Source organism: Leguminivora glycinivorella, chromosome 1 (genome assembly GCF_023078275.1).
Source record: "Leguminivora glycinivorella isolate SPB_JAAS2020 chromosome 1, LegGlyc_1.1, whole genome shotgun sequence".
Taxonomy (NCBI): domain Eukaryota; kingdom Metazoa; phylum Arthropoda; class Insecta; order Lepidoptera; family Tortricidae; genus Leguminivora; species Leguminivora glycinivorella.
Genome location: NC_062971.1, coordinates 14,247,443 through 14,265,515, shown reverse-complemented (window position 1 = coordinate 14,265,515; position 18,073 = coordinate 14,247,443). Strand labels below are relative to the sequence as shown.

The window sequence follows — 18,073 nt, the reverse complement described above, 5'->3', positions numbered from 1 at the left end:
TTAAGCATGAAATTTCAGTAAAAATATTGTTTTTGTGTTAATTACATAAACGATAATCAACATTCAGAATGTGAAAAAAGTAAATGTTTAGACAGATTTTATGCTTAATTGTCGTCACAAAACTGAAAGCGAGTTAATTTTTGTAAACAACTTACGCTAATTGGAGGGACCCAAATTCTGAAAATGCCCATTGAAAAGAATATACTGTTGTTACTTTACCTTATCGGTTATTTATTCTAACTTTCCCCTACCTTCACCTTTTAAAACATGTTTATCCTTTAATACCATCACAAACTCCGACTCCTTAAAAGCTATAGGAAACTTTAAGACGTATTTGAATAAATCGAATAACTTACATTATAATTAACGTTACCAACGTCCCTACTTACAATTACTTACACCGCGGTCTACGATATAACAACCTATCACAATCGACCATCGATTATAACTTAATCGAGTTACGATTTATAGAAATAATCGGTCATTGATTTATTCGATACTCGCACTTGACATTTTATTTAACCCTTGAAATGGAACCGTATTACAATGTCGTGAGGTGTATTTTCTATAGTGTTGTAACATGGTACAAATTGAACCGAAGTTTATCAAAGGGCGACTCTTGCGCGGTTTGATACCCACCTTTGAATAAATCAACAAAAACGGCGGGGAGCGATGACTAATGCCCGATGTACGGAGTTATTTTTAACAAGGAAATGTGTGGAGACGTTACAAAGTTACTTATCGGCTCAATTAAGGATACCAGTACATCTGCCTGCAAATGGATTGCTGTTTTATCAATTTTTAGTTATATGAATGTGTATTTTTTGTAGCATAAAATAAAAAAATTCTTGGTCATTCAACTTATAACTGCAAAGTGCTGCATACATATACATAGTTTACGCGCAGTGACAGTTTATAATTCAAAGACAGAAAGTTCTAAAAGATAATCATTAGATTATACTCGTATTTTAATTCAAATAGGAAATACATGCTAATATTTAATCTCTTCAATCTTATGCAACATTGATCTATGATATGGGTTCGATTCCCGGTAAGGGCATTTATTTGTGTGATGAGCACAGATATTTATTCCTGAGTCATGGATGTTTTCTATGTATATAAGTATGTATTTATCTATTTAAGTATGTATATCGTCGCTTAGCACCCATAGTACAAGCTTTGCTTAGTTTGGGGCTAAGTCGATCTGTGTAAGGTGTCCCCAATATTTATTTATTTTTATTTTATTTATTTATATTTAGGGAAACTTTAAAAAATCGTCTATTTTAAACGCTATTTTATTATATAAGAACTAATAATCACAGTTTTCTTACTTATGGTATCAAAAATATCCATATCCTCATTATATGTATATTAAACATTTTGTGTCGCGTCTCCCAACCTTTCCCTATTCGTATAACTAATTTAAACGAAACTAATGCGAGCCTCAAAACAAATTAACAAAATCAAATACACTTTGTCTACACCCAAAATAATTTAACACAAAAAACCGTAATTAAAATAGATTACCGACTCACTGAGTCTGTATTGAAAGGTCAATTGATTTGTTACGATTTATTTGAATATGTGAAACAATATACTTTTATTATTTAGTTAATTTAGATGTATTTACATAGTTTAGTGTTTCTAATGAAATATAGAAAGAGTCAGTAGGTATTATGAATATGAATTACCCAAATTGTAATAATGACACTAGTTTTTTACATGAAATGAAATTAATATTTCAATACTTATCAGTATTGATAAATAAATTGGGAAAGAGGGACAACGTATGTAAACATATACTGTCGGATAAATATTTATATCAGTGGTAGTCAAATCACACATCACATTATATACTTACTTAAGTGCGTTTTCACATTATCCGATCCGATATCGGATGTAAGATCGATATACCCATACATTACAGGCGCCATCTTGGATTTTTTCCATTGAAATCCTTTTGACATCCGATATCGGATCGGATAATGTGAAAACGAACTAACATGTGAACATGGTATAAAACATAAAAACGACAGCCTGAAAGAAAACATTGTCGCGTTACCTTTATTCACTTCCTATAGCACAATTTTTACCCAAAAGCTTAGCACAATAAGCAAGCTCGCTCCTTATCCAAGTGTAACTTATGCTAACAAGTAGCCTCGCGTGACCGAGCTCTAGTTAGCTTAGCTAAGTGCCACCAACTTAATTTACAGTACACTAACACACCGCTCACTGTACTGCCTACAAAATAAGAATCAATTCCCATTTATCCAGGTTCTACCCGACTGCAAAGTTAATTTGGTTAGTTTGAAGTGCGACCCCATGCTACTGTTCCTTGACCACAAAGCGATGTGTCATTTTAAATAGCCTTTTCGAAATATGACTGATATGGAATTCGTATTAATTACCTTTGTTAGCAAGCTTACACTCGAGGTGTGACATAGAAAATAAGTTCACGTTTAGGGCAAAATACACTAGGCATAGTAAGCATGTATAATTTGTGGTTGATTAATTTGTATCATAATTATTTATTGTGTTAAATCATATATATTTATCTTATTCACATTTTTAAACCAATAGGCAGTTGCCAGAATTATGGAATGCTAGAATGATAAAGATGCCACGTGTTGTGACGGGTTAAGAATTTCACCACCCCCTTTCTTCCCATGGGTGTTGTAGAAGTCGACTGTAGGATAAATTAAACTGGGGGTGTTAAATTGTGGCGTAGGCAAGAGGCTGGTAGCCTGTCACTGCAATGTCACAATTTGGATTTCTTTCAACCCCTTTTTTCCAAGAGTGGCACTGAAACTTAGTAGTTAATATGCTCTGCCTACCCCTTTATGGGATACAGACGTGATTATATATGTATGTATGTATGTATAAAGATACACAAAATGTGATAGCTAAATAATACTGTAAAAGATTATCAGCTGTATTTATAGAAAGTACCTAGTAAACGATTTATTCTCGGTTCAAATTGTTACGGTTTGAGTCGGCCAGACTATTGATTTTTCAAATAATAGGGTTAAACAGAACCTTCTACAGTTTTAGTGCGTACGTATAACGTGCAGTACGTTATACGTACTGTAGTAAGTATAATTTCTATCTCCATCCAGAATAACTACATGCATTATGTAGGGGTGTTAACAAGTTACTTCTTATTGTTTTTCTGACTGTACATGTTTAATTTTACAAATAATTCAGTGATATAATTGTTGTTGAATTTCATTTCTAGAAATAATCTTGATAGTCGGTTGCACCAAACCGTCGGTCACCGAATTTAGCGTTCACAATTTTTTCTGTATGAGAATTGCCATAGATTACTGCCGCGTGACGTTGATATTTCGTACATAAGTTCTAAAAAATGCATTGGTACGAGCCAGAAAATCTCTTAACCGTGGTTCATGCAACTGACCCTAAGGAATAATAAGAACTGGCTTTAATTCAGAGCACTAACCCGCGAATTTTTTTCCAGCATCAAACCTCCTTCAAAAGATGGCGTGACGAAGAGTAACCCCTCGAAGCGGCACCGCGAGCGGCTGAACGCTGAGCTGGACACGCTGGCGTCGCTGCTGCCCTTCGAACAGAACATCCTCAGCAAGCTGGACCGGCTCTCCATCCTGCGGCTGTCCGTCAGCTACCTTAGGACGAAGAGTTATTTTCAAGGTTAGTAGTAGTAAGTCAGCATTGTTACTATCGAATGATCTTGCTAAAAGACGGCGTCATGAGGAATAGCATCCTCAGCAAGTTGGACCGGCTCTCCATCCTGCGGCTGTCCGTCAGCTACCTTAGGACGAAGAGTTATTTTCAAGGTTAGTAGTAGTAAGTCAGCATTGTTACTATCGAATGATCTTGCTAAACGACGGCGTCATGAGGAATAGCATCCTCAGCAAGTTGGACCGGCTCTCCATCCTGCGGCTGTCCGTCAGCTACCTTAGGACGAAGAGTTATTTTCAAGGTTAGGAGAAGTATAGTCAGCGTTGTTACTCTAGCGGATGATCTTGCTAAAAGATGTCATGATAAGGAATAGCATCCTCAGCAAGTTGGACCGGCTCTCCATCCTGCGGCTGTCCGTCAGCCACCTTAGGATGAAGAGTTATTTTCAAGGTTAGGAGAAGTATAGTCAGCGTTGTTACTCTAGCGGATGATCTTGCTCAAAGATGGCATGATAAGGAATAGCATCCTCAGCAAGTTGGACCGGCTCTTCATTCTGCGGCTGTCTGTCAGCTACCTTAGGATGAAGAGTTATTTTCAAGGTTAGGAGAAGTATATTAGTCAGCGTTGTTACTCTAGCGGATGATCTTGCTAAAATATAGCATGATAAGGAATAGCATCCTCAGCAAGTTGGATCGGCTCTCCATCCTGCGGCTGTCCGTCAGCTACCTTAGGATGAAGAGTTATTTTCAAGGTTAGGAGAAGTATAGTCAGCGTTGTTACTCTAGCGGATGATCTTGCTAAAAGATGCATGATAAGGAATAGCATCCTCAGCAAGTTGGACCGGCTCTCCATCCTGCGGCTGTCCGTCAGCCACCTTAGGATGAAGAGTTATTTTCAAGGTTAGGAGAAGTATAGTCAGCGTTGTTACTCTAGCGGATGATCTTGCTCAAAGATGGCATGATAAGGAATAGCATCCTCAGCAAGTTGGACCGGCTCTTCATAGCTGTCAGCTACCTTAGGATGAAGAGTTATTTTCAAGGTTAGGAGAAGTATATTAGTCAGCGTTGTTACTCTAGCGGATGATCTTGCTAAAATATAGCATGATAAGGAATAGCATCCTCAGCAAGTTGGACCGGCTCTCCATCCTGCGGCTGTCCGTCTGCTACCTTAGGATGAAGAGTTATTTTCAAGGTTAGGAGAAGTATAGTCAGCGTTGTTACTCTAGCGGATGATCTTGCTCAAAGATGGCATGATAAGGAATAGCATCCTCAGCAAGTTGGACCGGCTCTTCATTCTGCGGCTGTCTGTCAGCTACCTTAGGATGAAGAGTTATTTTCAAGGTTAGGAGAAGTATATTAGTCAGCGTTGCTACTCTAGCGGATGATCTGGCTAAAAGATGGCATGATAAGGAATAGCATCCTCAGCAAGTTGGACCGGCTCTCCATCCTGCGGCTGTCCGTCAGCTACCTTAGGACGGACCTATACTAGTTATGCTGACATAATATTAGCGGATGAAACAAATTGCAAGGTACGTTTTGAAAACGACACCGCGTACGCTAGTATCAATAGAAGCGGATAAAGTACGAGTAACGTGCCAAAGTCTGCCACCTTCAAATACTTTTCCAAATAGTCTCTGCTAACAGTTCCTGGTTAAATTATCTTCTATAAATATGTCGCTTAACATCAAACTCTGGTAAATCCATTCTGCTTTAAAGTTGATCATGTATAAAAATATATATAATCTGAAAAATAATCAACTTTATAGCACAACCATTCTCAAAGTGTGCTCCGCCGACCCCTAGGGCTCCGCAAAGCCTCTCTGAGGGCTCCGTGTGAATTTTGGGTACCTGATATGCAACTTCAACTCTCTTCCATAAAACCAAATATTCACCAATTGTTAAATAATAAAAAAACTGCTTCATGTAATACCTCACATTAGAATCTAGTGATTAGATTTTACTGTCATGATTGCTTATTAAAATAAAGATTGCAATAAAAAAAATTTAAGGGTTAACTCAGATGTTTTACTTTCTAAAAGGGTTCCATGGGAAAATAAGTTTGAGAACCGCTGTTATAGCAGAATGGATTTACCCGAGTTTGAAGATAAGCGACACACATAGCTACCTCTTTTGATGAAGTTTTTATGAATTGCCCCACCCGGACGGATCTTTGATTGGGCAAGCAAAAACTTGACAACAAGAGTCTTTTTCTTGAGGTAGACACATTCCTATAAATACACGTTAAACTTCCGTGAGACATATTCAAATAATTAATTGAAATACGGTTGTACTCACGTTATTATATCGCAGCAATAGCGATATAATAACGTGAGTACAACCGTATTTCAATTAATTATTCCTATAAATGTTTAAATTTCTTGAGTCCCCCACCAATTCATTCAAAACAACTAGGTATGCAATGCAAAAAAACTGACTTAAAAAACCTTCAACTATGGTTTGATCGTCGTATCCCATTACCATATGATATTCCTTTTCTGAATGGCTTATTATTAGACTCATAAAGTGAACTATAATTTGTAACTAGTAACTAACTAGTGCAAACCACTCGCTCGCATTTCTCCAAGACACTGCTCTTAATTTAACTCTACAATATTAGGCACGTATTAACATGCAGCGTAATCTGGCTTAGAATCGATAATCGATATGCATACCGACCGATGTATCGATTACTAATAAATGCGATGCCCTACACGTATTTAATGCTGTCAGCCGATTTTATTACTACAACACGTATTAATAAATGTACGTTCTCGATTCTGTGTAAAAGTAACCGATATCACAGTCGATTTTGATTTAATCGTAGAAGTCGTGATGTTACAAGTTGCTCGGTTATTTGATATTTTTAACGCTTAAGTATTCAGGAGCTACTGTTTATCTGTGGTGTATGGTAAATGTTTTTTTTTTTTAATATAAAATGTCTTTCAATAATAAGAGCAAAGGGAGCACTGAATGATAGTTTAATAAACTATCATTCAGTGCTATGCATTCAGTGCATTAATGTATTTCGATAGGGTTTGTAGTTTGAATCCTTCGACTCATGTCCAATAAGTCATTTCCTTATTCAAATAAACATAAATCATTAGCCCTAGAAAGCAAAGAACTGAGCTACATCAAAAACTACTTAATAAAATAATACAAATCAATACGGCCGACATCAGTAATTGGTCGCGTAAATCGTCAATACAAAAAAACTACATTTGCATACGTCCGCTACCAACCTATATATCAGCTGTGAGTTATTGATGCGCCTTATAATTTTATACCGTACAAGAATCGAATATAAAAATCAGTAGGGGGCGCTGCATGCTTTATGGGGTAAGCGGGGGTTTAAGGAACCGATGACGTGAAATGTTAACTGGTTATTTCAGTTGTTCTGTACTGGTAGAAGCGAAATGATTTTCAAGAAAGCGTTGTTGAGAATTTTGTCAATAATTACTAAAAATTACCATGGCTACAAATTCTGCATTACTTAAACTAAAAATGTGAGCGTATACAATCGACGTAAAAATGTAGATGTAACATGGACATGGATGGTAAATTGTGAAACAAAAATTGTAAAGTGGATGTCATAACTAAATAATACTTAAATATGTTAGCAAACGTCTTTGAAACAACAAGCAAGTATTTGAATATCCGGCTTTGAAGAGTGTAGGCTGTAGTAAAATTAATAACTATGGATCCAGCCAGTCCTCTTATTTATTATACATACTAATATTATAAATGGGAAAGTGTGTGTGTCTGACGTTTGTCCGTCCTTCACGGCAAAACGGACCGACGAATTGTCGTGTTTTTTTAAGTGGAGATAGTTGAAGGGATGGAGAGTGACATACGCTACTATTTGTCTCTTTCTAACGCGAGCGAAGCTGCGGGCAAAAGCTAGTAGAGATATAAAAGGCGGTTACTGAAATAAGCTTCGCAGAATTTAAGGAAAATATAAAATACCTTTAACAGCTATTGATTAATAATTTTCATTAAGACTATATGTGTGTTGGCACATAAATTACTAAGACTTCTGACAGCATCAGTACCGAAAACGGCTTGTAATTCTAACGAAAGCGACTGTTGAAGCATTGACGGCGGCGAGGCGCGCCGCGGGGCGCCACTAGTTCGCCGAACGCCAATACCGGTAGCTTGTAAATTTGTACCTTCCGAAATTTCTTAACTGTAATAATGAGTTTAATATCTGTATATTATAAATGTAGATAAGGAATGTGTGATTACTGATTACTTTCGGGTATACGTAGAACTTACCGTGTTGTATGAGGTTTTTTGCAGTAAGGATAGGTAAATATAGGCTATTAGTTACTGAATCGGCGAGCTCCATCTTAGACGCTGTCTTCACTTTCCATCAGGTGTGACTAGGGTCAATCGCTGATCAGTCTAAACTAATAATAAAAAGGAGTACTTACTTACACGACTTACCTACACATAAATACATACTTTTTTCCAAATATACCTTGCATTTTCTATAAAATATTAAGGCGTGATTAGAATTACTATAACTAAAAACGTTATGTCTTTAGATGCCAGAAAACCTTTTTTTTGGTTTCAATGCACAACCTCAAAATATATATTCAAAGGTTTACAAAATTTCATCTTGTAACCTGCTGACGTCGACGACATCGATGCCGGGACTAATCTAATCTTAAATAATAAAACATTGATTGAAATAAATATATATCATACACGAAAAAACACGACAAGGCCCACTGGTGGCCGAGCCGGGAATCGAACCCGGGTCTTCAGCTTACGCGGCTAACGTCTTTACCATTAGACCAGTGCCCGCCATGGTACCCCTGTATCTTAGAGAGAGATCACGAGTAGCTATTTAAATTTTAAGTTACACTGTAGTTTCCCCAAAGAAGTTATAGAGGTAGGTAATACTAAGAATGAACTATGAACATAATTTTTAGTTTTAAAAGGCATGATCATGGTGCTGCTATCTATACAACTAGGGAACAAATCAAATTATTTTATTAGTTGGGGGGGGGGCGGTATTTTTTTTACATGTACAGTTTTAGCTCTTTCGATACCCCACTTGACCTAGTAACTTGACATTTAAAGTTCTCAAGATATTTAGAAATGTGACAGACAGACAGACAGACGGAGCGTCGCCATAAGGGTTCCTTTTGTACCTTTTTGGTACAGAACCTTAAAACGAACAAAATCAAAGAAAAAATTCAATAAAATATTTAATTTGATTTGTTCCCTAGTTGTTTAAATAAAACAATTTCATTCTGTAACAATTTGCCCCAGTAAGCACACCAATATACAATTTACATCACACGTTTTACTCACATAAATACCTAGGCAATTTCTAGAAAATCCATAAAGGGTTTATAGCGGCTATAGAATGTATAGAACTTCCTGAAAAGATCCGGAACTTCACAAATAGCAGCCAATACCATCAATAGCGGTATTAGCATGGGATCGATACGGAGCCGGCCGTGCTAGGCACAGCCGGGGGGCGGAGTTTGTTTACGAACTGCTACGATATTATATCTGGCTACGCAGAACAATGGGAAAACTGAATAGATTGAAAATAAAGGGGTTTTAATGCTGAATAATGAATATGTAAGAATTGTATAGCAATAAGTGAACTGTTTAGTAATTGCTTCTAAGCAGATATAATCATATTTTAATGTGCGTCCAAGCTCATTAGTTAATATATGTCTACAATTAGGTTAGATGTTAAAAGTAGTAAGGTAAGCTTAGTTAGGTTATTTCTAATTATTTTGAACGTGAAACAGCTCAAGTGAAACTGCTTAATATCCCGTGCCACTTTTAGGAATTAAGGGAATAATAGGGGAGAGGTTCCTAGCCTATCGCTCAGAGTAGACTATTCATATTTTGCGTACTATTAAAATGATTTTTATTTTTCATATACACATTAAAAATATGAATATACTGTAAAATGTATGTAGTGTAGCTGCGCGTAGCTAAATTTTTACTCAACCTTTACTGTAAAAATCCATTTGTGGTCACTATGATGGATTGCCCTTATCGCGCTCGATTGTTTTCTGAAACACTCACCAATAACCACCGCCATCACAATCTACTCTCAGACCACACATATAAAGCTTATAGTCGCTCGGCGAGAGCTGGGAAAATGACTAATTTGTCACAGGTGAAGCTTATCGGTTGAAGGGTAATTGTTTTTGAAAATCTGAAAAAGGTTAGCTAGCATCTGATAAGTGCCACTAACGAACTTGGAATTACTTGTAATATAACGGCAATATTTTACACGTGTACATTCATGGATTAATAAATTGATAATATTTTTAATGACGCTTTAGTTGATAAACTTTGTATGTACCAATGTGCACATCATAATATAAAACAATAGTTTCAATTTGATTTCGAGCTGACTGTGTGTGACGTAGAAAACAGGCTTCTATTTGACCAAAAAGTCCAAAAACATAAATCATTGTAAAATTATGTAGGTCCATGTAGAAAAATAAATAGAAAGATCAACTAACCCCAATCCCGTCTGGTGACGGATTAAAAAAATTACCTCCCTCTTTTCTCCCGTGGGTGTTGTAGAAAATTAAATCGACTGTGGGTTCCATTGAAGTATAGGCGAAGCATCTACGATGTCAAAATTCCGTTTTCGTTCAACCTCATTGCTAAAATTAGTACTGAAACATGAGCAGTGTCATGTGCTCTGTAATATCTTCACTACTTTTAAAAAATGTCGTATCTCACGCTGCTTCTCAAAGTTAAAACGCAGTAAGTCTATATGCATTCCATACACACATACTACAATTTTCTTTTCATTGACAGACGAAGATACAAGTTTTTTTAAAAGTAGTGACGATATGTATCTTAACCACAGTCTGCGTTTTCGTTCGTTTAACAATCATTTTTTATCAAGCCTAGAGTCGAGTCGCAGCCTACCGGACGACAAACTGGATAGTTCATCTCATAATATGAATAAATATGTAGGTAAATAATGAAAATTAGCTATAGTGTAATAATGATCTCCAAATCAGCTCATCTGTACTCATCTTGGTCTTTATTAGTCGTAGGTATCATTACAATGTAAATAATATATGCGTAAATTTGAAATTATGACGCAACATTGTAATCGAAGCAACCTTAAAGTTAGCGTGTCAGAGAAATCTTAAATCAGCAATTTTTATAACACATTCATAAAACAGAAATTAAACGGTGCTTAACGTTTAACTGAACTGCGTAGGAGCCAGTTAAGTTGACGATAACGTTAACGCACGAACGTTGGAGGTATGTGTTCGTTATACGTATTTGTTTTTATATAAAAGGGCGGCGAGCACAGGTTGTTTGAAATTTACATTAAGTATAGAGTTTCTTTGTAAAAGTACCAGTGTTGGCCAATATAGCTATCAGTATAAATAGATGCCCCTTTCAATCTTAAATAATCCATACTAATATTATAAATGGGAAAGTGTGTGTGTCCGTCTTTCACGGCAAAACGGAATGACGAATTGACGTGATTTTTGAAGATAGTTGAAGGGATGGAGAGTGACATAGGCTCTTTTCGTCTCTTTCTAACTCCCTCTTCCGTTAAATGGGGGTGGAAGTTTGTTTGGAGCATTCCGCAATTTTCGAATTTAGCGCGAGCGAAGCTGCGGGCGAAAGCTAGTAGTCAATAAATGTGACAAAAGGGTGTCATATATTGGGCGTGCCGAAGAAAATTTAGGAACTGACAAGTGGCGTAACGCAGGAGGATGGATGACTGACCCTGTCAACAAAAATATACATACACTCAATGTACTACTTGTTACCGATGTATTTTTGAATCTGGATTAAACAATGTAAAATATTGTACGGTTAGGTTTTTAACTATTTAGATTCAATTAGATACAGTAAAGTTTTAGCTAGATTCGTTCATAGTCTCAAAAAATATTTCACCAATCTCCAATTTTCTCACTTGACGATATGAAAAAATGTACAGTCCATTGCGTTTACACGAAGGCTGATTGTGGCAGCTACAGGATGCACTTACATCAGTTATATCGTATAATAGGCCGGCTGGTGTAACACCCAACAGGTCACGTACATTAAATGGACCATTACGTTTAGAGAGAGGAGGCATGGGCTATGTTCTCATAATTATAAGTACTACTCGTACTTGGTTTTTACTTCGAGCATAACTTATATGCTATCATATCACCATACAGAAACCTGTATTTTAATATCGTACAATTAAAAATCTTCCAAATTAATTTTCATAAATGACTTTTTTAATATCCCTTTTACTCTACTTGCCACACCGAAATGTAAAAGCTAAAACGTCACTTTACATTAAACGTGTCCGTAATGCGTGTAATCCGGTTAAAGCCTTAATAACACCCTGTATGGGGGCGGGCCCCGCAAGTATAAACAAAGCTCGGCCGGGACTTTGTAAGCACATTGAGCTTATTTATAGCCGGCTACGTTGGAAAATATAACACCCTTGTAAGTTAAAACACTTTTCTAGGCGACTTTAAAGTAAAAAGTCGTCACTCGACATATTGTCTTTTATTATTTGCAGGATCAAAACACTTAGTAAAAAGTAAGTAAGTAAGGAGTAAAGGATTATAATTATCGTATACAATTTGATTAATTACAATTTTATTTATTTAATTTCAAAATGTACATAAGCTGGTTTTCACTGTCTCAAGACTAGTCCTGTAATCCACAAGCAAGCCACCCCAAAAATCACGACCCCAAAAACTGCATTACCCCTAAAAACCCTCGACAAGCCAACCAATTGGGTTCGCATAAAAAGCTAGGGGTATAGGGGGCCACAAAATTACGCAGGGTAGTTTGTAAAATTCGCCGACTGGGGGCGGAAGGGGGGTTGGGGGAAGCAACCCTTAATGGCTACATTGCGTGACAGAATTTCGGCAGTGACCCGGGGTAGCCTGTGAAAGTGAAAATATTTACACTGAGCTGTTAAGAGCGTTATAACATTTCGGCGTCGGGCGAAATTAGGTATTTTACCCGCCGCGCGAGCCCAATATGCCGACCCTTTCTAGCACGTCTTATCACTCGCTCGCACTACAATAATGGACAAAACAATCTTGATCCTTTCTATGGAATTTTGATAACAACCACAATCTACTATCTCGATATAAACTTTTGATTTCTAATAAACATTATTTTGTACGAAAATACTAGAATGTAGCGCAAAATAATATCAATTATGTTAAAATTTATTTAAAAAATTAATTATAAAAGTAGATCCCATCCCAAATATTTGCTTTTGTTATATGAAAATTACTGTAATGCTGTATTATGATTACCTCTGTAATCCATTCCTTTGGAATCGGTATATAGATTCCTGTAAATGAAAATGAAATGAAAATGAAATGAAAATGAAATGAAAATGAAATGAAAATGAAATGAAAATGAAATGAAAATGAAATGAAAATGAAATGAAAATGAAATGAAAATGAAATGAAAATGAAATGAAAATGAAATGAAAATGAAATGAAAATGAAATGAAAATGAAATGAAAATGAAATGAAAATGAAATGAAAATGAAATGAAAATGAAATGAAAATGAAATGAAAATGAAATGAAAATGAAATGAAAATGAAATGAAAATGAAATGAAAATGAAATGAAAATGAAATGAAAATGAAATGAAAATGAAATGAAAATGAAATGAAAATGAAATGAAAATGAAATGAAAATGAAATGAAAATGAAATGAAAATGAAATGAAAATGAAATGAAAATGAAATGAAAATGAAATGAAAATGAAATGAAAATGAAATGAAAATGAAATGAAAATGAAATGAAAATGAAATGAAAATGAAATGAAAATGAAATGAAAATGAAATGAAAATGAAATGAAAATGAAATGAAAATGAAATGAAAATGAAATGAAAATGAAATGAAAAAAATGAAATGAAAATGAAATGAAAATGAAATGAAAATGAAATGAAAATGAAATGAAAATGAAATGAAAATGAAATGAAAATGAAATGAAAATGAAATGAAAATGAAATGAAAATGAAATGAAAATGAAATGAAAATGAAATGAAAATGAAATGAAAATGAAATGAAAATGAAATGAAAAAAATGAAAATGAAATGAAAATGAAATGAAAATGAAATGAAAATGAAATGAAAATGAAATGAAAATGAAATGAAAATGAAATGAAAATGAAATGAAAATGAAATGAAAATGAAATGAAAATGAAATGAAAATGAAATGAAAATGAAATGAAAATGAAATGAAAATGAAATGAAAATGAAATGAAAATGAAATGAAAATGAAATGAAAATGAAATGAAAATGAAATGAAAATGAAATATTTATTTTTCAAGTAGGCATATTACAATGCGCATATGAACGTCAAATAAAGCTACAAATGTAATATGGATTCCTCGGTAATCAAGTACTTAAGTAATCTGAATTCCACTTTACTTCGATTCCAGGCTTATTACTTTACTTCTTTATGTCACTCAAATTGTTTTTGGTTTACATGTCATTCTAGCATTTTCACTTTCACATTTAAAAATTAATGACCGATTTGGAATCTGACATTGCTGACTGTCACTTTGACACAAAAGTCGTCATGGGTGTCGTAAAATAGGTTTTAGGGGGTGCTGATTCCAAAATTAATGACTAATGTGAAATCTGACATTGCTGACTGTCACTTTGACACAAAAGTCGTCATGGGTGTCGTCAAATAGGTTTGCGGGGGTGCTGATTCCAAAATTAATGAACAATGTGGAATCTGACATTGCTGACTGTCACTTTGACACAAAAGTCGTCATGGGTGTCGTAAAATTGGTTTTAGGGGGTGCTGATTCCAAAATTAATGACCAATATGGAATCTAACATTGCCGACTGCCACTTTGACACAAAAGTCATCATGGGTGTCGTAAAATAGGTTTTAGGGAGTGCTGATTCCAAAAATAATGACCAATGTGGAATCTAACATTGCTGACTGTCACTTTGACACAAAAGTCGTCATGGGTGTCGTCAAATAGGTTTACGGAGGTGCTGATTTGAAAATTAATGACCGATTTGGAATCTTGACATTGCTGACTGTCACTTTGACACAAAAGTCGTCATAGGTGTCGTCAAAAAGGTTTCCGGGGGTGCTGATTCCAAAATTAATAACTATTTTGGAATCTCACAGTGCTAATTGTCATTTTGACACAAAAGGAATCATGGGTGTAGTCAAATAGTTTTAGGGGGTACTGATTCCAAAATTAATGAAATGATTTAAAAAGTCATGACCGATTTGGAACCTGACATTGCACAGTACCCCTGGAAACCTATTTGACAACACCCATAACGACTTTTATGTCAAAGTGACAGTCAGCAATATCAGATTCCAAATTGATCATTAATATTGAGATCAGTACCCATGAAAACCTATTTTACGACACCCATGACAACTTTTGTGTCAAAGTGACAGCAATGTCAGATTCCACATTGGTCATTAATTTTGGAATCAGCACCCCCTAAAACCTATTTTACGACACCCATGACGACTTTTGTGTCAAAGTGACAGTCAGCAATGTCAGATTCCAAATTGGTCATTAATTTTGGAATCAGCACCCCCTAAAACCTATTTTACGACACCCATGACGACTTTTGTGTCAGAGTGACAGTCAGCAACGTCAGATTGAACATTGGTCATTAATTTTGGAATCAGCACCCCTAAAACCTATTTTACGACACCCATGACGACTTTTGTGTCAAAGTGACAGTCAGCAATGTCAGATTGAACATTGGTCATTAATTTTGGAATCAGCACCCCTAAAACCTATTTTACGACACCCATGACGACTTTTGTGTCAGAGTGACAGTCAGCAACGTCAGATTGAACATTGGTCATTAATTTTGGAATCAGCACCCCTAAAACCTATTTTACGACACCCATGACGACTTTTGTGTCAAAGTGACAGTCAGCAATGTCAGATTCCACATTGGTCATTAATTTTGGAATCAGCACCCCCTAAAACCTATTTTACGACACCCATGACGACTTTTGTGTCAAAGTGACAGTCAGCAATGTCAGATTGAACATTGGTCATTAATTTTGGAATCAGCACCCCTAAAACCTATTTTACGACACCCATGACGACTTTTGTGTCAAAGTGACAGTCAGCAATGTCAGATTCCACATTGGTCATTAATTTTGGAATCAGCACCCCTAAAACCTATTTTACGACACCCATGACGACTTTTGTGTCAAAGTGACAGTCAGCAATGTCAGATTCCAAATTGGTCATTAATTTTGGAATCAGCACACCCTAAAACCTATTTTACGACACCCATGACGACTTTTGTGTCAGAGTGACAGTCAGCAACGTCAGATTGAACATTGGTCATTAATTTTGGAATCAGCACCCCCTAAAACCTATTTTACGACACCCATGACGACTTTTGTGTCAAAGTGACAGTCAGCAATGTCAGATTCCACATTGGTCATTAATTTTGGAATCAGCACCCCCTAAAACCTATTTTACGACACCCATGACGACTTTTGTGTCAAAGTGACAGTCAGCAATGTCAGATTGAACATTGGTCATTAATTTTGGAATCAGCACCCCCTAAAACCTATTTTACGACACCCATGACGACTTTTGTGTCAAAGTGACAGTCAGCAATGTCAGATTCCACATTGGTCATTAATTTTGGAATCAGCACCCCTAAAACCTATTTTACGACACCCATGACGACTTTTGTGTCAAAGTGACAGTCAGCAATGTCAGATTCCAAATTGGTCATTAATTTTGGAATCAGCACACCCTAAAACCTATTTTACGACACCCATGACGACTTTTGTGTCAGAGTGACAGTCAGCAACGTCAGATTGAACATTGGTCATTAATTTTGGAATCAGCACCCCCTAAAACCTATTTTACGACACCCATGACGACTTTTGTGTCAAAGTGACAGTCAGCAATGTCAGATTCCACATTGGTCATTAATTTTGGAATCAGCACCCCCTAAAACCTATTTTACGACACCCATGATGACTTTTGTGTCAAAGTGACAGTCAGCAATCTGAGGTACTACATATTTGTAATCTGAAAGTAATCAAGTCAATAATTTCAGTTATTTTGAATCGACTATGATTCCGAATTATTGGTAATAGTAATTATTGTATAGATGATTAGTGATTCCTTTACATTTAATGGTAATTTACCGTTTCACTTGATTACATTACAAGTAATCTGACACCCAGTAGTGGATTACAAAGTAAAATCAAGTAATCGTGTAATCCGGAATCGATTACGATTTCCCCATCTCTGGGTTTAGTTATATGGTTCATTGGTACTGGTGACCACCATCTGGCTCCATCATCAGACCCTGAGTACCACCTCTTGTCAAAGGTCTTGTTGAGACGAACCCAACGAGCCTAAACACGAAGTCGTTTACTTACATGGTTCACTGGTACTGGTGACCACCTTCTGGCTCCATCATCAGATCCCGAGTACCATCTTGATGTGTCTTATCATCTTGACCGTATTGTAATTTTTACATATTTATCATCATAACGTTGTAATACTTTAACATTCAAACATAACAAAATATTACAAAAGCAAATATTTACGGATCTAGGATCAAATTCGTTGGTCGCTGTTTACACACACACAATGCGAGGATAGCCCGTGTATAAACAAGGCGTCCGACCCACACAACGATAAATATTCTCGACGTTTGCGATCAAAACTCGGAGAGCGAAGTGACATACGTCTCACCTATACGAGCTCCGGCGCGGCACTGAAATCGCAGGCGTCCGTCGCCGGTCAAATAGCGACAGGAAGGCTAGTTTTCAAAAAATTGGCAAAAAATCATTATATAATATTATAACGACAAATGGATAACAGCAATTTAAGCAGATTGTACAGATTATTTATATACTAAAATAACTTCGATAACATGTAGATTTTCGGAGAAATCATCACTTGTTTCAATGTATTTTCAAGACAAAATTGAGTTCGTTTTACTTTCAATTTCTCAATTTCAAAGGATTAAATGATAAATATTGTTTAATGGGCCTTAAGTACAAGATATTTGGAACTTAAATTTACCTCATTTATGAGAGTGAGCTTATCAAATTGTAGATAATAAGAGCTCCGAATTCTGTGCTTCACGCGGTTTTTCCTAAACGAGCATCAGGAAAACAATCATTACTAATTGAAAAAGCTTTTTTTTCCATATGTTTTTTAATTAACCGACAGTTAATAAGATGTTCTAACTGAAACAAGTACTTTCACTGTCTTTTAGTATGAGTAAAGTGTACAATTTTGTCGATAAATATTGTGCATTTTACAATATATCGCCTTTTTTTGTCATAGCGCTCTTAAAGCGAATATTATTACTGAAGTTTAAACCTCTAGACATAAACCTTATCTGGCGACTAGCACAGTAGTAAATATGTTAAGTTGTTCTTAACATCA

The 18,073-nt window shown here is 35.8% G+C and overlaps 1 protein-coding gene across 2 annotated transcripts in view; it reads left to right on the top strand.

The window, feature by feature from the left end:
* Positions 1–3,894: 3,894 nt before the first annotated feature.
* Positions 3,895–18,073, top strand: part of LOC125231370 (aryl hydrocarbon receptor) — a 67,465-nt gene continuing 53,286 nt past the window's right edge. For both annotated transcript variants that reach the window (XM_048136825.1, XM_048136817.1), the window contains exon 1: positions 3,895–3,958. The gene's annotated coding sequence lies outside the window, so the exon portion shown is untranslated. The remainder of the gene's footprint in view (positions 3,959–18,073) is intronic.